Here is a 22,893-nt window from a genome sequence, read left to right as displayed (position 1 = left end):
GAACTCGAGGGGGATGTGTGGTGTCTCTACCTTTTGGGGAAAGGTAGACCATGAGCTTGAAGAGGACATGGAAAGTGTACACGTAACTACAGCACAAACAGTGTTGACAAGCATAGTTTGATTTGTGGAGTAGGTTCTTGCCATCTTTTGAGGACAAGCATGTTTGCCAAGAGATTTGTTAACCTGTTTAAGCGAGTTGAACTGATATTTCATGGGAAGGAAAAAACATTAAAACTTGATTGGCTGGAGAACAACAGCCAGAGCAAAGATAAGAAGACCAATAACAGAGGTGGAGAACTTCAGTAATTTCTTTTTTAAAAAGCCTGAGCAGCTGGTTGGTAATAATACCTGCAGCTATTTGCCACTGCGCAGCCTATGAGAATGAAGCAAAATAAAGCTGAAACATTAAAACTTGGATATAGATAGCATCACTGAATCTGTCTCTCCACAGTTAGGGTGGTTCTTGTGACCAGAATATGATTTTAGAAGGGGATGTTTTGCTGTAAAGAAGCAGTCTTGGGGAAATCTAGACCCTAATGATGAATCCCTGGGTAAGGGGGAATTTTAGGGAAGAAAGACTATAAATAGGATCAGTATCATGGATGGCCAGACAGAGGCTATGGCGGGTGCTTTCTTCTCAGAAACTGTAATTTTAGAATGAATACCACATGTGCTGATAAAAAAAAGAGATTGAATCAGATAATCACCCATTGGATGTGTCATTCTGCTAACTTCTGATAAACTCTTGACTTGTCTTGCTGATCATTTAATTTTTAAGAAGATTGAGGGCCGGGTGCGGTGGCTCAAGCCTGTAATCCCAGCACTTTGGGAGGCCGACGCGGGTGGATCACGAGGTCAAGAGATCGAGACCATCCCGGTCAACATAGTGAAACCCCGTCTCTACTAAAAATACAAAAAATCAGCTGGGCATGGTGGCGCATGCCTGTAATCCCAGCTACTCAGGAGGCTGAGGCAGGAGAATTGCCTGAACCCAGGAGGCGGAGGTTGCGGTGAGCCGAGATTGCGCCATTGCACTCCAGCCTGGGTAACAAGAGCGAAACTCCGTCTCAAAAAAAAAAAAAAGAAGATTGAAAAAATAATGCAGAGAATGATAGCTCTAGGTTTCTTTCTGAGCCAACAAAGAAGTATTAGCCAGTGATGGAAAGTGGCAGAAACCAGGAAATAAAATCCCCCAAGAAGGATGCTTTGGTCATAACATCTCTATGATACTAGAAATATTTGAGACAAGTCAGAGAAAAGAAAAATGATGTCTCTTGTGGCCAAAGATTTAAAATGACACGGAGAACTCACAAGGAAAGACTAGCCAAACTATTCTGAAATACATAAGTAATCCCAAATGATTCCAGTGAACAGTAAAGGAGGAAGTTGCCTACAGGAATAAATAAATGTGCTCACACAGAGAACTCTTTCTCTGGCTCACCAATCTTTGTAAGTTACCTTTCCACAGAATGTAGAGATGAATAAAATGCAGTCCCTGAGTGAATTGCAGACCCAACATCTAGCAGTCAGGATATGAAGAGTGAGTCAGAGTGCAGGAAATGTGACTAATACTTTCAGGTAGTGCAACAATGAAGGAGAGTCCAAGAAGAAGCAAACCATTTGGGGTGGGAGAGGGGCTGAGAAAAGGCTTCATGGAAAAGGCAGTGTTGAAAGTGGTCTTCAGAAGATGGAGAACTTTGCCTCAGACGGAAGAGGGAAAGTGGGTTAGGAAGAGGGAAAGTAGGTCCATGAAGAAGGACTCACTAGGACAGAGGGAGAGGGTAGAATGCAAGGTGTGTATATGTGACTTGTTAGAGATGAAGTTTGAGTAATAACAGCCAAAGTGTAACTGAGTGATGTCTGGCAAGGACTGTGCTGAGTGTTTTACATGCATTATTTTAGTCAGTCTTGACAAAACCCTGTGAGGTGGGTATGGTTATTCATGCCTGCTTTCAGATGACGAAGCAACTCAGACATTCAGCAACAGAGTAAGTGAGAGGTAAAGCTGGAATCCAAAGCCAGTGAAATGTAACTGTATCGTGGAGGGTTTTGCCTGCCAGGCCTTGCTATTTTACTCAAGCCTATAGGCATTGGGAATTTGGAGCAGGGGAGAGCCTGGCAATGAATTGGACTAGGGATTGAATATAGGGATTGAAGTGCTGGGAGAGAAAATATGGAGTCAATTGCAGGGTCTGATGGTGGTCTAAAATGGATTGGTGGTTTTGAGAATAGAAGAATGTAAAACACATTGGCGGGTGATGAAGTCAGTGTCAGGGAGAGCTGGAGTACTGAGGGCTCTGGGAGAGGGATTTTGGTTGGATTAGTAGAGGGTTGGTGTCTTAATCAGAGTCAGGGAAGCCAGTGGCAGGTATTAATATAGCATGAGGGAGTGATGAGCGTAGGCTTGCTGTTCCAGTGATGAATTCCAGGGCCAACACCAGGCTGGGGACTGGAGGGAGGGTAAGGAGCAGTGTGGCGGCTTTGCTAAAGTCACAGGCCTGTAAGATGACTAAGAACTGAAGTGCATAGAAAGAAGTGGATGGGGAACAAAACTTTGGTGATTGTTTATGGAAATGGGTGAGAAAAAGAGGAGCCAGTAAGCAACATTTTAAAGTTAAGAGATGTCAGCACTCCTGTGTTCACAGAAGCACTGTTTACGATCGGCAAAATGTGGAAACAGCCTAAAAGTCCATCAACAGATGAATGTGTGAAGACACTGTGGTAGAAACAGAGGGGCCAGTGGCCTGCAGGGCAGCTGCCCCATGTGTGATTGTGATTACTGCAATACATACCTCACTCATGACTCTTCTGTGCAAAAGACACTCTACAGTGGTATCTCCAAAGAGAATATGAAAGACTACTGTCAGAACAGGGTTAAAGAGCAGGCTCAGAGCCTGATGGACAAAGCAATGGCTGTATTTCAACAAGGAAAGCTTGCTCCTACTTCATTCTCTGCCCCTCTCCAGCAGGGGCAATGATCCCACCTCCTCCCAAGTCTCCTGGCTTCTCTTTGCTGTGTTATGATGCCAGCAGCTCTTATAAGGGGCCCTCCCATGATGTCAGTGATGGGTTCTCCTCCTCCTGGGATGAGAGACCTGCTCCTGGAATGAGGCTGCCATAGGAAGCCACATGTCAATGATGCCTATGCTCCCAGTGATGCTCCCCCCACCCACCCCGCGCTCCATGATGATGCCTGCTCAGCCTGGAATGACTCGACTATGCAGATGAGGACAGCAGGAAAGCCTCTTTATATGTGTTTTCTATTACTTATTCTGCTTCACCAGGAGATCATGGTGCTGTGTCTTTGGGCATTTCCTTTTTTTTTTTTGAGATTGAGTCTGGCCCAGGCTGGTGTGCAGTGGCGCAATCTTGGCTCATTGCAATGTCCTCCTCCCAGGTTCAAGCAATTCTTCTGCCTCAGCCTCCTGAGTAGCTGGGATTACAGGTGCCTGCAACCATGCTTGGTTAACTCTTGTATTTTTAGTAGAGACAGGGTTTAGCCATGTTGGCCAGGCTGGTCTTGAATTCCTGATCTCAAGCGATCTGCCCACCTCAGCCTTCCAAAGTGCTGAGATTACAGATGTGAGCCACCGTGCCTGGCCACTGGATGTTTTCTTAATAGCATGGCAAGGAAGACTTATGCCCTCTTCCTATCAAAGAGAATAGTTTTGGAGTCCATACTTATCAGTATGGAGTCATGACTCTTAGCCCTGGACACCTGTCAGAATGTCCTAAGGAACTTATTCCACTTCAGTCATAGACATGGGGTTGGGGCCTGGGCAGCAGTATTTTGTAAAACTACTTCAGTAGTTTGCAGCCAGTTGAGAATAATTGGTCTAGATTTTTCAGAAATTTCCTGTTTCTAATAATCTTTACAGGATCTACCCAATTTTCATTTTTTGATACCTATCTCCCTTTCCCTCATCCGGCATAGTTTACTGTCAGGTCCCATGAATACTGAAGTCATTGAGTCCCCTCATCTGTTTGGGCTAAATTGGTATCCGGAACTCATCTAGCAGAGCTGGGTACACATTTCCTATCTCTTATCTGTCCTTTCAAGTCTCTCTTCTCTGTGGTTATTCTATTCTTTCCCTTTAGTACCTCTCCTTTAAGAAAAAAGATGGAAAACAAGTGCGATTGCAACAATACTCTTGACCCCTGATGCTTTTTGAAGGGAGTTTCCATACCCAGAAGCTTATCTTCTATTTGTGCATCTGGTTCTGGCTATGTGTCCACAAAGCTGTTTAGTTTTCACCACTGCTGTTTGTGAGCCTTGGCTTGCTCCTGATACTGGTCCTGCAGGCATTATTCCAGCATGTTGTGCAAGTCTTGATTGTGAGCCTGGCCATGCAGTGTTCTAAAACACACACACACACACACACACACACACACACACACACACACACAGAGTCTCTCTTTCTCTCTCTCTCTCTCTCTCTCTCTCTCTTACTTATTATGGCGAGAAAACACTTAACTGAAACTCTGTATCCATTAAACAATAACTGGCATTCTCCCCTCCCCCCAGCACCTGACAGCCACCAATCTCCTTTCTGTTTCTATGAATTTGGTTATTTTAAATATCTCATATAAGTGGAATCATGCAGTATTTGTCCTTCTGTGACTGGCTTTTTTCACTTAGCATAATGTCTTCCAGAGTTATCCATGTTATTGCCCCTTGTAAGATTTCTTTAGGTTTTATGGCTGAAAATATTCTGTTGTATGTACAGTTGTCACCCAGTATCTATGGGGAACTGGTTCTTTGATCACCACAGATACTAAAATTCACGGATGTTCAAGTTCCTGATATAAAATGGCAAAGTATTTGCATGTAACCTATGTACATTCTCCTGTATATTTAAATCATTTCTAGATTACTTACAATACCTAACACAGTATAAATGCTATGTAAATAGTTGCTATACTGTATTGTTTTAAAATCTGTATTATTTTTATTGTTGTATTGTTACTGCTTTTTCCTCCTGAAATACTATTGCTCTGTGATTGGCTAAATCCATGGATGTAAAACCTGCAGATACAGAGGGCTGACTCCATATACCACATTTTCTTTTAATTAAAAGAGTTGGCAGTTATATTTTGACATTTCAACTGTACTTTTTCTGTTCCACGTTCTCCTCCAAAACTATTCTCTTTGCTAGGAAGGGGGAGTAAGTCCTCCTTGTCATGCTGCTAAGAAAACATCCAGTGGCCAGGTGCAGTGGCTCATGCCTGTAATCCCAGCACTTTCAGAAGCTGAGGAGGTCTGATCACTTGAGGTCAGGAGTTTGAGACCAGCCTGGCCAACCTGGTGAAACTTCATCTCTACTAAAACTACAAAAATCAGCCAGCCGTGGTGGTGCATACTTGAAATCCTAGGTACTCGGGGGCTGAGACAAGAGAATTGCTTGAACCTGGGAGGCGAAGGTTGCAGTGCACCAAGATCTCACCACTGCACTTCAGCCTGGGTGACAGGGTGAGACTCTGTCTCAAAACAAAACAAAACAAAATGGTGAGAACATGGTAGCCATTGGGTAGGACACAACCTGATGAAGTCAATCCTACAGCAAAATCCACTATCCCAAGTGATGTCTGTGATCAGGGGTCAGGAGATATGTGCCAATAGTGAAGCCCATGTGACCAGGAGGAGGGACTCAGCATTGGAGCAAAGTCCTGGGCATTCAGGTATTGAGTGTTGACAGACACAGGGGTGGATGTGTAGCAAATATCTTTCTCTCTCTCTCTCTCTCTCTTTTTTTTTTTTTCTGAGACAGAGTCTTACTTTGTCACCCAGGCTGGACTGCAGTGGCATGATCTTGGCTCACTGCAACCTTTGTATCCCAGGTTCAAGCAACTCTCTGCCTCAGCCCCCCAAGTAGCTGGGATTACAGGCACCCACCATCAGTCCTGGCTAATTTTTGCATTTTTAGTAGAGACAGGGTTTCACCATATTGGCCAGGCTGGTTTTGAACTCCTGACCTCATGATCCACCTGTCTCGGCCTCCCAAAGTCCTGGGGTTACAGGTGTGAGCCACCATGGCCTGCCGTCTTTCTCTTCTTTTAAGGAGGATGTCAGACTTCTGAAAAGTCAACTTGAGGTATTCATCAACATATCTATCTGGTGATACCCTTGTGAACAAGGTAGAAAACCAAGATCTGAGTAAGTAGCTTTTCTTCTGGTGAAGGATAGGATTACATTTGCATAAAAATCATTTGGAAATTATTTTTCCCTCCTTCCAATCTGCCTGCAAGTGCCGTCTCCCAGGAATCCTGCCAGCTTTGAATTGTCCATCTGTGAACTTCATAAGGCTAGTAGTAAGCAATCTTGGACATTGGGTCTCTCTTAATCTCTTCCTTTCTTCACCGGCAAGTACCTTTGATATGTGGCTTTCTGATTCTGTGAACTAGAGGCTATTATTTGTGAGTCTGCTCTTTCCTCATTTTTCACTTGTTCTAAGGATGTTTGTGGCCATAGGAACTGTCAAGCTGAGGCTGGGAGCCATAGGGCTCACCCAGAAGATGAAATGGAAGGCATCCTAGCGTTGGAAGCCAAGTATTAGGCTGGTGTAAAAGTTGCTGTGGCTTTTGCCAATTAGAAAACCACCAGTACCAGAACATCTTGCCAACAGCACAGCAGCACTTTGCCGTACTTTCCAACTTAAGAATAAAAGGCAATTTATTTATTTATTTTTAACCTGGTGATAGGCATTTTTATTTTTATTTTTTTATTTTACTTTAGGTGCATACTATATCTGGCATTTCTCCCCATGTTATCCCTCCCCACCCCCCTCTGTCTCTTCCCCTACCCACCCCAACTGCCCCAGTGTGTGATGCTCCGCTCCCTGAGTCCATGTGTTCTCATTGTTCAACACCCACCTACGATTGAGAACATACAGTGTTTGGCTTTCTGTTCCTGTGTCATTTTGCTGAGAATGATGGTTTCCAGATTCATCCAAGTCGCTACAAAGGACACAAACTCATCGTTTTTTATGGCTGCATAGTATTCCATGGTGTGTATGTACCACATTTTCTTTGTCCAATCTATCATTGACAGGCATTTGGGTTGGTTTCAGGTCTTTGCTATTGTACACAGGGCTGCAGTGAACATACGTGTACATGTGTCTTTATAGTAGAACAATTTATAGTTCTTTGGGTATATACCCAGTAATGGGATTGCTGGGTGAAATGGAATTTTTATTTCTAGGTCCTTGAGAAATCGCCACACTGTCTTCCACAATGGTTGAACTAATTTACACTCCCACCAACTGTGTAAGAGTGTTCCTATTTCTCCACATCCTCTCCAGCATCTGTTGTTTCCAGATGTTTTAATGATCACCAGTCTAACTGGCGTGAGATGGTATCTTAGTGTGGTTTTGATTTGCATTTCTCTAATGACTAGTGATGATGAGCATTTTTTCATGTTTGTTGGCCTCATGTATGTCTTCTTTTGTAAAGTGTCTGTTCATATCCTTTGCCCACTTTTGAATGGGGTTGTTTGTTTTTTTTTCTTGTATATCTTTTTTAGTTCTTTGTAGATTCTGGATATAAGTCCTTTGTTAGATGGGTAGATTGCAAACATTTTTTCCCATTCTGTTGGTTGCCAGTTTGCTCTAATGATGGTTTCTTTTGCTGTACAGAGGCTCTGGAGTTTAATTAGATCCCATTTGTCTATCTTGGCTTTTATTGCCATTGCTTTTGGTGTTTTAGTCATGAAGTCCTTGCCTATGCCTATGTCCTGAATGGTTTTGCCTACATTTTCTTCTAGTGTTTTTATGGTGTTAGGTTGTATGCTTAAATCTTTAATCCATCTGGAGTTAATTTTAGTGTAAGGTGACAGGTAGGGATCCAGTTTCTGCTTTCTGCGCATTGCTAGCCAGTTTTTCCAACACCATTTATTAAACATGGAGTCCTTTCCCCATTGCTTGTTTTTGTCAGGTTTGTCAAAGATTAGATGGTTGTAGATGTGTGATGTTGCTTCTGGGGCCTCTGTTCAGTTCCATTGGTCTACTTCTCTTTTTTGGTACCAGTACCATGCTGTTTTGATTACTGTAGACTTGTAGTATAGTTTGAAGTTTGGCAGTGTGATGCCTCTGGCTTTGTTCTTTTTGCTTAGGATTGTCTTGGTTATGCGGGTTCTCTTGTGATTTCATATGAAGTTTAAAGTCGTTTTTTCCAGTTCTGTGAAGAAGGTCATTGGTAGCTTGATGGGGATAGTGTTGAATCTATAGATTACTTTGTGGAGTAGGGCCATTTTCACGATATTAATTCTTCCTAACCATGAGCATGGAGTGTTTTTCCATCTGTTTGTGTCCTCTCTTATTTTGTCGAGCAGTGGTTTGTAGTTCTCCTTAAAGAGGTTCTTTACATCCTTTGTTAGTTGTATTCCTAGGTATTTTATTCTCTCTGTAGCAATTGTGAATAGGATTTTGCTCTTGATTTGGCTCTCTGTTTGTCTGTTATTGGTATATTGGTATATAGGAATGCTTGTGATTTCTGCACATTGATTTTTTTATCCCGAGACTTTGTTGAAGTTGCTTATCTGTTTGAGAAGATTTTGGGCTGAGATGATGGGGTCTTCTAGATATACAATCATGTTGTCTGCAAATAGAAACAGTTTGACTTCCTCCTTTCCTAATTGAATACCCTTTATTTCTTTTTTTGCCTGATTGCTCTGGCTAGAACTTCCAATACTATATTGAATAGGAGTGGTGGGAGAGAGCATCCTTGTCTAGTGCCTGATTTCAAAGCTTTTGTCTGTTTAGTATGATATTGGCTGTAGGTTTGTCATATATAGCTTTTTATGTTTTATGATACATTCTGTTGATACCTAGTTTATTGAGAGCTTTTAACATGAAGGGCTGTTGAATTTTGTCAAAGGCCTTCTTTGCAGCTATTGAGATAATCATGTGGTTTTTGTCTTTGGTTCTGTTTATGTGATGGATTATATTTATGGATTTGCATATGTTGAACCAGCCTTGCATCCCTGGGATGAAGCCTACTTGATTGTGATGGATAAGCTTTTTGATGTACTGTTGCAATCTGTTTGCCAGTATTTTATTGAAAATTTTTGCGTCGATGTTCATCATGGATATTGGCCTGAAGTTTTCTTTTTCTGTTGAGTCTCTGTCTGGTTTTGGTATCAGGATGTTGTTGGTTTCATAAAATAAGTTAGGGAGATTCCTTCCTTTTGTATTGTTTGCACAGTTTCAGAAGGAATGGGACCAGCTCCTTTTTGTACATCTGGTAGAATTCAGCTGTCAGCCCATCTGGACCTGGACTTTTTTTGGTTGGTAGGCTATTGATTGCTGCCTCTACTTCAGCCCTTGTTATTGATTTATTCAGGGTTTCAACTTCCTCCTGGTTTAGTCTTGATAGAGTACAAGTGTCTAGGAATTTATCCATTTCTTCCTAGTTTACTGGTTTATGTGCATAGAGCTGTTTATAGTAATCTCTGATGATAGTTTGTATTTCTGTGGAATCAGCGGTGATATTCCCTTGATTGTTTTTTATCGCATCTATTTGATTCTTCTCCCTTTTCTTTTTTTTATTAATCTGGCTAGTGGTCTGTCTATTTTGTTGATCTTTTCAAAAAACCAGCTCCTGGATTTATTGATTTTTTGAAGGGTTTTTTTTGTGTCTCTGTTTCCTTCAGTTCTGTTATGTTCTTATTTATTTCTTGTCTTCTGCTAGCTTTTGGGTTTTTTTTTTTTTTCCTTCCTCCTCTAGCTCTTTCAATTTGATGATAGGGTGTCAATTTTAGATCTTTCCTTGTTTCTCATATGGGCATTTATTGCTATAAATTTCCCTCTTGACACTGCTTTAAAGATGTCCCAGAGATTCTGGTAAGTTGTGTGTTCATTCTAATTGGTTTTGAAGAACATCTTTATTTCTGCCTTCATTTCATTGTTTATTCAGTCAACACTCAGAAGCAAGTTGTTCAGTTTCCAAGTGGTTATGCGGGTTTGAGTGTGATTCTTAATCCTGAGTTCTAGTTTGATTGCGCTGTGGTCTGAGAGACTTTGTTATGATTTCCATTCTTTTGCATTTGCTGAGGGGTGATTTGCTTCCAATGATATGATCAATTTTAGAGTAAGTGCAATCTGATGCTGAGAAAAATGTGCATTCTGTGGATCTGGGGTGGAGTGTTCTGTATATGTCTATTAGGTCTGCTTGGTTCAGCTCTGCATTCAAGTCCTGGATGTCCTTGGTAATTTTCCATCTCATTGATCTGTCTAATATTGACAGTGGAGTGTTGAAGTCTCCCACTGTTATTATGTGGGAGTCTAAATATCGTTTTAGGTCGTTATGAACTTGCTTTATATATGTGGGTGCATCTGTGTTGGGTGCGTATGTATTTAGGATAGTTAGCTCTTCTTGTTGGATTGATCCTTTTACCATTAGGTAGTGTCCTTCTTTGTCGCTTTTGATCTTTGTTGGTTTGAAGTTCATTTTATCAGAGATTAGGATTGCAACCCCTGCTTTATTTGTTCTCCATTTGCTTGGTAAATCTTCTTCCATCCCTTTATATTGAGTCTCTGTGTATCTTTGTATGTGAGATGGGTTTCCTGAATACATCATACTGATGGGTCTTGAATTTTTATCCAGGTTGCCAGTCTGTGTCTTTTGATTGTGGCATTTAGGCCGTTTACATTCAATGTTAATATTGTTATGTGTGAATTTGATCATGCCATTTTGTTACTGGCTGGTTTTCTTTCCCATTAGTTGACTCATTTTCTTCATTGCATTTTTGGTCTTTGCCAACTGGTTTGCTTTTGCAGTGACTGGTACTTGTTCCCTTCCATGATTAGTGTTTCTTTCGGGGGCTCTTGTAGGGCAGGTCTGGTGGTGATGAAATCTCTCAGTAATTGCTTGTCAGTAAAGGATTTTTATTTCTCCTTCACTTATGAAGCTTAGTTTGGCTGGATATGAGATTCTGTTTTGAAAATTCTTCTCTTTAAGGATGTTGAATATTGGCCCCACTCTCTTCTGGCTTGTAGGGTTTCTGCTGAGAGATCTGCTGTGAGTCTGATTGGCTTACCTCTGTGGGTGACCTGACCTTTCTCTCTGGCTTTTTCCTTCATTTCAACCCTGGTGAATCTAACAGTTATGTGCCTTGGGGTTGCTCTTCTCGAGGAATATCTTTGTGGAGCTCTGTGTATTTCTTGAATTTGAATGTTGGACTGCCGTCCTAGGCTTGGGAAGTTCTCCTGGATAATATCCTGGAGCGTGTTTTCCAGCTTGGATTCATTCTCCCCATCGTATTCAGGTACACCGATCAAGCATAGGTTAGGTCTTTTCACATAATCCCATATTTCTTGGAGGCTTTGTTCATTTATTTTCACTCTTTTTTCTCTTGTCTTGCCTTCTCTTTTCATTTCGTTGAGTTGACCTTCAATCTCTGATATCCTCTCTTCTGCTTGATGGATTCGTTTATTAAAGATTGTGTTTGCTTCACGTAGTTCTTGTGCTGTGTTTTTCAACTCCGTCAAGTCATTTATGTTCTTCTCTAAGCTGGTTATTCTAGTTAGCATTTTGTCTAACCTTTTTTCAAGGTTTTTGGTTTTTTTTGCATTGGGTTAGAATGTGTACCTTTACCTCAGAAAAGTTTGTTATTATGCACCTTCTGAAGCCTGTTTCTGTCAATTTGTCGCGCTCCTTCTTGTTCATATTGTGTTCCTGTGTTGAGGAGTTGTGATCCCTTGAAGGAGAAGAGGTGTTCTGGTCTTTGATGTTTCATCTTTTTTGCACTGATTTTTTCCATCTTTGTGGATTTACCTGGCTGTGGTGTCAGAGAGCTGCTTGATGAGCTCCCTTGACTGCCTGTGGAGGCGCTTCTGGGTTTCTAGGGACTCCTTCAGGTTACTAGGGAAGCTTCCTGTGTCTTTTTTGTTTACACTGGGGGTTTAGGCCTGTCTTTTCAGCTGACCTGGCGGTGCTGCTGGGTGGTCAAGAATGCAGTCCTGTTGCTACCTAGGCTTCCTGTGTTTTTTGTTAAAACATGTAGCCTAGTCCCACCACTCTAATGGTGGGTTGTGCCCTTCCTCCACTGGGCTGGATCATTCAGGGTTAAGCTCAGACTGTGGCACTGGCTGCTCAACCTGCTAAGAGTCAGAGCTTCAGCCCCCTGGGGTTTGTGGGGAAGGGTAGGGACGTGCCCAGCTGCACCCAGCTGTCTCCCCCTTTCAGCTTCCTGTCTCTCTAGTCTTGGGGTAGGGGCCTGCCCAGCTGCTTCTGCTTACAGCTCCCTCTCTCTCTCCGGGCAGGCTCTCCCAGCTGCCTTTTGGGCTTATGCATCTGTTTAGGTCTGTGCACCAATATGGGACATACCGTCCTGGATTATTATTCAACTCCGCGCTTATAATTCCCAGCACTTGACTGGCAAAGATCCCCTGTTCTGTGTATTGCTGAGGCTTTGGGGGAAGCCCTGTATCTGGACCAGGGTGCCAGAGGGGGAGCCACCAGCTTGCCAGTCAGATGCACTTTCTGGATGAAGCAGCACCCTTCCCTGCCTCGGTCTGCACTGTGTGGGCTTTGCTCGCCTTCGGACCAGACCCATTGAAATGCACCTGGTACCTTGGTTGGAGCTAGGAGATCTTTGGATTTCGGCATCTCTCTCGCTGGGTGTTGTGTGCCAGAGTTGTGTCTATTCAGCCATCTTGGAGACTTCCCCATAAAAGTAATTTATTTACACATTGTCTTATTCCACAGAGTTTTTGAAGTCGTCTCCAATAATACACACGGCGCACATGGAAATTAGTCTATAGTTGAGAGAATTGGAGCACAGTGACAATAAAAGGAAGCCAAACTTGGAGAAAGACACATCTCCTGCTATGGAAGGTTATCAGTGGTGACTCATCAATTTGACCCCCTTTCCTTCCTAGTACCTCAGACAAAGAGGGAAAAGCTCTGTTCTCAGTCTCTAAAAGTTAAGAAGAATAAGCCAGTCTTTTAGGTGTGGCATTCAAGAATCCCTTCTTTATTATATATTTTTTCTTTTTTCTTGTAAGTGACCATAGAAGAGACTTTTAAAAGAAGCCTCGGCACAGTGTAAGTTGGTGAGGCCATTTTGAATAGCAATTTGGAATAGTAAAACAAAAACTAGCCCTACTTTTAGATGCAGCAGTTTTACTTACTTTAGAAAATTACCATCACAGCCTCACAAGAAGCAGATACAAGGTTGTTCATTGCATCACTATATTTAACAGCAAAGAATCAGAAACATCTGAATGAATAAGTATAGTAAGGCATAGTCATGTTGCAGGAGTGGAACAAATGTTTATTTTTGTATGTGTAATAATTTTCAGTGAAAATGAGCCAGTTGCAGAAAGAAATGTGTGGTATGATGCCACTTATTATGCAACGTTTAAAAAGCCCCAGAAAAATGTGTGGAAACCTATTAATATTGGATGACAATAATATGGATATTTTTATATATCCTTTGTGCTTTTCTGATTAAAAGAGTACAGTACCCATTGTGATGTTGTACAGGATAACGACCAGTATCCTACACTGCCTAACTCCTAGCAGTGTGATTGCCTTCTGCTAAATGGTCTTGTATGGATTAGCTCATCTAATCACCTCAACAACCCCTTGCAGGGAGATCCTTTAATTATTCCCATTTTGGAAATGAAAAATTGAGATCTAGAGAAACTAAAAGCTACTAAAGCAACTTAGTAAGGCTGGCTGTGAACCTGGGTAGTTTGAGTGCACAGTTTTTAGTCTTTATGTACTACTCTACGAAATTTCCCACTATCGTACAGTGGGTTGGTTATTTATTTACTGACAGTGATTATGTCATTGTAGGCCACCCCCATACTCCTAGAAGACAATGCAAGGAAAGCAGTTCTTAGAGATCAGAATAGGATAGTTCCATCAACTCAGCCATCAGACGACATGGCATGAGCTAGGTGTATACGTTGTCTTATCTTTTTCGATCATTTAACAGTGGCTCACAGTTATCAACGGAGCACCTTATCAACCCTGGTTCTATACGTACCAGAAAAACCTGTGGAGGTTTAGGAATACCAAAGCCTGGCCACGCCAGAGATTTCAACATAATAGACTTAGGATAGGCCTGTTGATCAGCATTTTTAAAAGTTTCTCACATAGTTTCATTATGCACTCAGGAGTGTGATCCACTGAATAATAAAGTCTGGACAGTACATAGTTCAAAGTTACAAAGTTTGGCAAGAGCCTGGTGCATGGGAGTTTTGTGTTGAGGATCAGGGACAGGTATATGTTGACTTTTATGTGTTGACTTTTATGACCAGATTGCAACTAATGTCCTGTGAAATCATGGCTGTTAATCAGGATAAAGGAATGTATCTTAGCAGGATAGATCTGTCTTACCAACTCTCTTTTTGTTCCCCCACCAAGATGGAGTTGGACTCCGTCACCAAGGCTGGAGTGTAGTGGCATGATCTCAGCTCACTGCAACCTCCGCCTCCCAGTTTCAAGCAAATCTCCTGCCTCAGCCTCCCGAGTAGCTGGGATTATAAGCGCCTGCCACTGTGCCCGGCTACTTTTTGTATTTTTAGTAGAGATGGGATTTCACCATGTTGGCAGGCTGGTCTTGAACTCCTGACCTCATGATCTGCCCATCTTGGCTTCCCAAAATGCTGGGATTACAGGCATGAGCCATGGCACCAGGCTGTCCTTTTTTTTTTTTTTTCCTTTGAGACAAGGTCTGGCCCTGTCACCCAGGCTGGAGTGCAGTGGCAAAATCTTGGCTCACTGCAACCTCTGCCTCCCAGGCTCAAGTCATCCTCCCACTTCGGCCTCCCCAGTAGCTGGGACTACAGGTGTGCACTAGCACACCTAGCTAATTTTTGTATTAGATTGGTGCCAGTGTGCAAAAACTGCACTTTTGCACCAACTTAATATTTTTCATAAACACAGGGGTTTTGCCACGTTGCTCAGGCTGGTCTTGAACTTGTGAGCTTAAGCGATCCACCCACCTCGGCCTCCCAAAGTGCTGGGATCACAGGCATGAGCCACCATGCCCGACTGGTCAACTCTGTGTTCTAGTTTTCTCGAGAGCTGTTTGAGGAAATTTGCCATGATGACAAAACATAGGAGTGGAGACTGGAAGCACATATATCTGGTATTTGCCATCCCTTGACTAAGGAGTGGCTAAACAGTGGGACAAAATCTTTCTCAAAAAGAACTCAGGGTCTACTCCAGTCCGTGACAGTAAGTCCTCATGTATCTTCATTGATAAGTTCTCAGAAACGATGACTTTAAGTGAAATGATGTATAAAGCTAATTTTACCATAGGCTAATTGATAAAAACAATGGAATATTTCCTGTGGCATATTTCTGGTCGCAAAAAACATCACCAAACTTCTTTTTTTTTTCCATTAATCAATCTCAAGTTAAAAACATCACCAAACTTCTAAATAATGAAGTTAAATAAAACAACATTATTTGTGGACCTGCTGTATACCAGAGGCCTAAAGATTCTATGCCATGGATGTGATACTAATCTGTGACCGTGGTTCCTGGATATCTTGTGAAAAATAGATCCGTGGTTCTGACTCTCAGGTCCTGATTTTGTAGGTCTGTGTTCCGAGATTTTGCATTCCTAACAATGTCCCAGGTGACAGTGATGCTGCAAGTCTGAGGGCCACTCTTTAAAAACCACAGGACTAAGATAATGAAAGAGGGTTTTAGCTTCCTACCCTCTGTCACATCACACATACACAAATAGAAGGATTGGCTCAGAGTCAGATAAGAGGGTTAAAAGCTATAGGCTAAGTCAGTTATGTTCTCAAACTTTCATGTAGGCAAAAATCACCCAGGGCACGTGTTAAACATGTAGATTATCAGGCCCATCCCTAGATAGAAATTCTGAATCAACTCATCTAAAGTGGAGCAAAATCTGCATTTTCAATAAGGATCCAGAAGACTTTGAAGAAGGTAGGTCTAGACACTTTGACGAATTGTAGGAGACTGTACAGTTAGGGGTATTTACAGTGGGTTGGCAAATTTGTATGCAGAAATGCTAATTAACAAACAAATTAATGTTAGGCTGCAGAGACCTCCATGCCCTGGGTGCTCTTCTCCTTACTAAATCTCCAAGTACAGTTTACTTGGGTGAGTACAGAATTCATATGCCTGTGCAATCTGTGTATGCTGTGACAAAGAAGTCAGCCAATGACCATTGGTCCCCAGAAATATCTTGACATGGGTCAAAATTAACATGAGATAATTTAATCATGAGTATAATGATGGTAATAATAATACAACAGTCAAGTCCTGAATTTTAGTTAAAGCAAATAAAGGAGCCCTGTTCAGAAAGAAGGAAGCCCTACCTCTGAGAAATCCCTATGACCTGACAGTCCCAGTAAGAACACTGAGGGCTGGAAAGAAATGTGGCTTCCCCAAAAGCTAAGGCAAATCCAGCAGTATTAACAATTGCAGTGTGTTTGAGGCCGGGAAGGTTGTCATTGCCTTCTCTTTTGCTCTGTCCAGACCCCCCCTGGAGCTTGTCTTTAAATCTGGGCATAAATTGAAGTGCGATTAGAGTTGAACATCTGGGATCCCAAGGGCTCTTGATCCATGTCCCATAAGAAATGGATGTTGGTGACAATGAGGCTGTTTAGTCTGGAGAAGAAAAGATTTGCTGGGCGGAATGTGGGGATGGTGGTTTCAGTGCAGCTTACGGTTTTTAAAAAAAATGGTCTGTCTTGTTCTGTGTAGCTGCCAAAGGCAAATCTAGGAGCAGTGTGTGAAATTATAGTGAGTAATTATTTCAACCCTAAATAATGACAAACTATCTAGAATAGATTTTTAAAAAAACAAACAAAAATTGAAATGGAGTGCCTTGTTCCTATCGCAAGAAGTGATCAAGCAGTGATGATCTAGCCATGTGGTAGAAGGAGTTATTGCTTTGTTTAAGGAAGAGCTTGGGCTAGAATTCATTCTTAGGCTGCACGATTCTGTCTAATGACTGGTGTTAAACACTTGTTTTGTTTACTCAGCGATGACAAATAAATGATTCCAGCATAAACTGACAGCCAGATACACTGTCCAGCTTTTTGTCTCATGAAAGCTGCACACTTCAAATATGCTTCCGGGTGCATTTCTGTTGCTAGATTAAGCTCTGAGCAATCTGATCTTCCCTGAAGAACTGAATTGTGAAGGTCATGGATGGCACAGGGAATAGAAATGGATACTCTGAATGTGCCAGAGTAAGCATTTGAGTCTTTAGGTCTCTTGACTCCTGTCTAGCCAAAAGTGAGAATAAGATAAAAAAAGTCATTTCATTGTTTGACTTTAAGGAAGTGACTTCTGTGCACGCTGAGCCTTGGTACTCATCTTCCAGAATCAGGCAGATATTGTGCCTTTGGATCAGGCCAGCAGTTCAGATACTTTGGATGCGTGGACAGCAGTTCAGACAGAGGTCCAGGATCACCAGTCAGTATCTGAAGCTGTTGTGATTAGAACTTGCTTCCAGAAACTTTGGATGCTGAATCTCTGGTCTGTGGTGCTTAAAGCCAAATAACCAAAGTGCTGCTTTTGACCATGTAACATTTTTGAAATCAGGATGTTTCCAAGGGCACCATTTGTAAAAAGATGCATATCTAGGATTTGAATAATTTTATTTTACCGAAGACCAGAAATAGATATCCCAGTTTAAAATTTTTTAGTATCAATTCAGGACATAATTTCTTTATACGTTTTACTGGGAAATTACAAACTATTTAGAATTATATGCCATATGGCCTTCATAAAAGTTGTTTCCAACTGTGGAAGCAAAATCTGTTTCTCAAGCAAAACGTGACCAAGTGTCTGAGTGCAGATCCCCAGGCCTAATGGGTTAATAAGTAGCTGTGTTATATGCCACTCTTTGCAACCTGCCTGATAATATTTTGGAGAGCTGGTGGTGATGAATTCTGTGGCTTTTATCTTTCTGCATTTGTATCTTCTTCAAAAGCAGGCATACTGCTTTAATTATTTAACACTAGTCTATTCACATTCATGTTACAGATTTTGGGAGGTGTTAATATGTTGAAGGACATACACATTTTAAGATTCTGTCGTCTTTATTTGTTTGTAGTTGAAGGAGGGTTAGAACTTCTTATCTTGTGCTGCACCTACCACTTTCAGGAAGCCAGGAGAGAGGAGGCAATGGGCCTTTGCATCTGTTGAGTGTCTATTCTATTCCAAAGCCAGACACTGTATTCTCATTTTCTCATTTAATCCTTCTAATTTGCCTCCCTCCCTCCCATCCATCTGTCTCACTCTGTCACCCAGGCTGGAGTGCAGTGGTGCAATCTCAGTTCACTGCAACCTATGCCTCCCAGGTTCAAGCAATTCTCCTGCCTCAGGCTCCCAAGTAGCCAGGACTACAGACACGTGCCACCACGCTCGGCTTATTTTGGTATTTTTTAGTGAAGATGGGGTTTTACCACGTTGGCCAGGCTGGTCTCAAACTGCTGACCTCAAGTTATCCACTTGCCTTCACCTCCCAAATTGCTGAGATTATAGGCATGAGCCACTGCACCTGGCCAAATCCTTCTAATTTTCTGAGGTGGCTATTATTATTCCCCATTTTATGCAGGAAAAAATAGAAATCAAAGCTTAATACATTTGTCAATGTGCACAGAGTTTGTAATAAGGAAGCACCAATTCAAACCTAGGTCTGACTCCTTCCAGCACACGTATTATGTCTCCTTTACATCTTTTCCCAAATTGTGTCATCTTTTCTAAGTGAAACCTACTAAAATGAGTCTTAAAGTCAGCCTTTGTTGCCAAAATACTTGACAGTGCATTGGTCATTTATTTTTCCCCATTGTGGGTAGAAATCAGGGTTCTCTTTTCCTAATGGAAACCCCAGTACAGCTTACATTTGGATGTCATATGCCCATTTGACTTTTAACCAAAACACTACCTTTTCACACAGTGACCCATCATCTTCTGCGGCAATTGTAAGAGACGATGAAAGTCATCTCAGAGGCACAGACAACCTTTTTTTTTTTTTTTTTTTTTTTTTTTTTTTTTTTTTGAGACGGAGTTTCGCTCTTGTTACCCAGGCTGGAGTGCAATGGCGCGATCTCGGCTCACCGCAACCTCCGTCTCCTGGGTTCAGGCAATTCTCCTGCCTCAGCCTCCTGAGTAGCTGGGATTACAGGCACAAGCCACCATGCCCAGCTAATTTTTTGTATTTTTAATAGAGACGGGGTTTCACCATGTTGACCAGGATGGTCTCGATCTCTCGACCTCGTGATCCACCCGCCTCGTCCTCCCAAAGTGCTGGGATTACAGGCTTGAGCCACCGCGCCCGGCCCCAGACAGCATTTTTGAACTGACACAAGTCTATCTGGTGTTTGCACCTGTTGGATTTGGTGGCCTCAGTGATTTAGAGGAAGGGGAGGGCCATAAGTTCTTTGCTCCTGAACCTCACCGCCAGATGGTTTGTTGAAACAAAAGCCAAGCCCAAACTGAATTCTGTCACACAGAAAACACGGACACGAGTCATAATGCACCAAAGTAGCCATAAAACCTGTCTCATAGCTGGGGGAAGTCCTATCTCTCCATCCTTAAGGCATGTTGACAAGTCCTTGCAGGAGAGATTTACTCAGGACAGCAATCTGCAAAAAGATCAGCTCCAGGGGACCAAGAAGCCTTCTTGGCAGGCTGTACATGTTCTATTTTTTGATCCAGCTGATGATTATATGAGTACTTGCCAGTGTAACATTCTGTATATGCACTTAAGATTTGTGCACTTCAGTATATCTGTCATTTCTCAGTAAAAAAAATAAGGTGTAAATAAATGATCACCTTAAGTTATTCGTAGTCTGTGAGTTGGGTAATTATTATATATTGTTCAAGCTCACAAACCCTTTGAATTAGAGGTTTTCCGTGGAAGGATCTCCAGGTGGAGTAAAAGCACTCAGGGCCTCCTGTGGAGGCCTCCTCTCTACTGACCCCAGTCCATCCCTGTGGTGTCCCCTAGAGTGGACACAGTAGTTGCCTCCATCCAAGTGACCGTCTTGGCACCTGGGATGTCTTAGTCTTGGGCTACTGTTGCCTTCGTTCTTTATTCTTCCCCATTTTAAGTAGAGTCATACATCGCTTAAGATGGGAGACATTGTGAGAAATGTGACATTAGGTAATTTCATCGTTATTGTGAGAACATGATAGAGTGCACCTAGCAAAGCTGGATAGCAGAACCTGCTACACAGTCAGCCTATGTGGTGTGGCCTGTTGCTCCCAGGCCACAAACCTGTATAGCATGATACTGTCCCGAATACTGTAGGCAGCTGTAACACAGTGCAAGGACTTGTGCATCTAAACATAGAAAAAGCACGGTGAAAATACAGAATCATGGTCTTATGGGAACACCAGTGTATAGGTGGGCTGTCACTGACCAAAACACCATGATGTGGCATGTGACTATATACCCTTCTTTTGGAACTTGACTTCTTTCACTTTTTAGGCTGCTTTTGGTGGTTTTAACCAAGTTCCTGATAAGGCTAGGCAAGAAGTTCTGGGGGATGAAACAGATTTATTTCCCTGGGCAACAATCCCAGACTCCACTGTGGGGCTGGGCATGGGAGGGGCTGTGGGTCCCCCTCTCTTGCTTTCCCAGAAGGGGAAAGGAGGCAGGGGTGAGGATTGCCAGGGAGTCGTGCTGGAAGAGGCCTTAGCTCTAAGCGTCAACTTTGATAGCTGTTGGATGTAGCCTGCTAAGCCCTGGCTGTTGCCTCCCAAGTGAAATTCCACAGAGCGAAGAGATAAGGGTGACTCTGTATCAGCTGCCTCTAGGACAGGGTTGTGATATTTCTGCTTTGTCGGTTTTAGAATTCCTGTGACTTTCATTTATAGCCCACATTTCTCTCCATTTACATTGCACACACCCCCGTCTCATCCCAGACTCTTGTTCGACAGAACCTCAGCCTTGAAGAAGAAACAAAAGCAAAACTTGCATACACAAACAAACCCACCACTAGTATTCCTAATCCACTGTGGAATCCGTTGACATACCAGTGGCTGCCCCCTCTCCACCATAAGCAGAGACACACACTGCATCATTTGGGGCTCTCATCATGTTTTTTTTGTTGTCGTTTTTTGTTTTCTCGTTCTCAAACAGCCACAGCCAACACTGTTATTAAATAAACTATTAATGTATCTTTACAGCCTCTCTTGGTGCTTTTTGAACTGCATTTGCTTCTAACTTTAAGTACACCCCCGTCAGGCTGACTTTATGAAGAGTCTGGTGCTGGTTTGCTTTTAGTATTACTTGTTGGATCCAATACTAAATGAATAAAGAGATCTGGGGAGTTACCTAAGAGTAACATGGGAGTTAAGCTCTATGGCTCTCGGCACCTTAATTTCATTTTCTGAGATTTTGATATTTTCATTGTTTTGATTTTAGCTTATTGCTTTAACATACTCTTTTTTTTTTTTTAAAGAACTAAGTGTTAATGAAGGCATAGGAGATGAGTATTTGATAATTAGCCAAGTTTGATATCATATTTAACTAGCTAGTTCTTAGACAAATATATTATACTCTTCTTTTTACAATTAGACTATGTGAACATTAGTAACTGAATGGGTTGGATATGATTTTTTTTTAGTGTTGTTAACATGCTTGGGAAAGTTGTAGAATTTACTTGAACTTAGTGTGTTAAATAAAGTCCTGGTTTTCTGAAGCCAAAACCAAACATGTTAGTTACTCTTAACCCAGGGCTGTAGAAGAAGCCAGTGATTCTAAACACACATTTCTCCTCTTTGAAAACTAGAATCTCCTCCATCAGGGCAAGACCCCCAAAAAGCTGCAGGTGGCAGTCCAGCTGACTGCTTGTAGGGGGCACCCCACCTTTGCCCTTCTCGGTCTCCTTCCCCACCACAGACACTGTGCCATCTTGGAAATGTGAACCACACTGTAGGAGGAAATGAGATGTTGCCTTTTCAGAGCTTGATACCTCCCTCCTGATTCTTTCTAGTTCAGCTCTCAGGTCTCTTGGGTCTCAGAGATGGGGCAACAGCTGTTATCATCAGACCTGGCCACCAGGGAGGGGTGTGCTCATTTCCGGCAACATAGTTAAAAGGCTGGAAAAAAACTCCTAGTTCAGCCTCTTGGCAGCTATGCAATAGGGCAAATTCCCTAACTTCTCAGAGACTCAGTTTTCTTCTCCATAAAATAATGATACTCCACTCCATCAGGCTGTTGATTAAATGAGACAATGCTTGTGGGAATCCTTAATAGAGTGCTGGGCAGTGATTAGTGTATACTCAATGAATGATCATAACTTTTCTTTAAATATGCTCATAGATGATATGGAAAATTCTACTTTACCCGCTGTGGTTATTTGTCACATCAGGTTGTAGTTTTTAAAGATTTTTTTTCAAAAACCTTTGGGAGAACAAATTCTCTACCGTACTCCCAGAAAACCAGAAAGAACTTTAAAAAAGTTATAATAAAATTCACCTTTTTAACTATCTTCAAATGTACAATTCAGTGACATTTAATACATCCACAATGTTGTGCACCCATCACTACTATCTAGTTCCAGAACATTCTTTTTTTTGAAACAGAGTCTCGCTCTGTCACCCAGGCTGGAGTGCAGTGGCATGATTTTGGCTCACTGCAGCCTTCACCTCCTGGGTTCAAGTGATTCTCCCGCCTCAGCCTCCTGAGCAGCTGGGATTACAAGGGGCCCACCACCACATCCAGCTATTTTTGTATTTTCAGTAGAGACAGATTTTGCCATGTTGGCCAGGCTGGTTTCAAACTCCTGACCTCAGGTAATCCACCCACCTCAGCCTCCCAAAGCATTGGGATTATAGGCACGAGTCACTGAGCCTGGCCTAGTTCCAGAACATTCTTATCACACTAGAAAGAAACTCTGTGGCCATTAAGTAGTTGCCCTATTCTCCCCCAGTAACCAC

General features: G+C 42.2%; 1 protein-coding gene across 6 annotated transcripts in view; it reads left to right on the top strand.

Moving 5' to 3' along the window:
• The window catches only part of OSBPL3 (oxysterol binding protein like 3), a 200,163-nt gene that overhangs the window by 73,019 nt on the left and 104,251 nt on the right, over nt 1-22,893 (top strand). The window lies entirely within an intron of this gene.

Source organism: Saimiri boliviensis, chromosome 10, assembly GCF_048565385.1.
Source record: "Saimiri boliviensis isolate mSaiBol1 chromosome 10, mSaiBol1.pri, whole genome shotgun sequence".
Classification (NCBI taxonomy): Eukaryota; Metazoa; Chordata; class Mammalia; order Primates; family Cebidae; genus Saimiri; species Saimiri boliviensis.
This window is presented reverse-complemented; position numbering and strand designations above follow the sequence as displayed.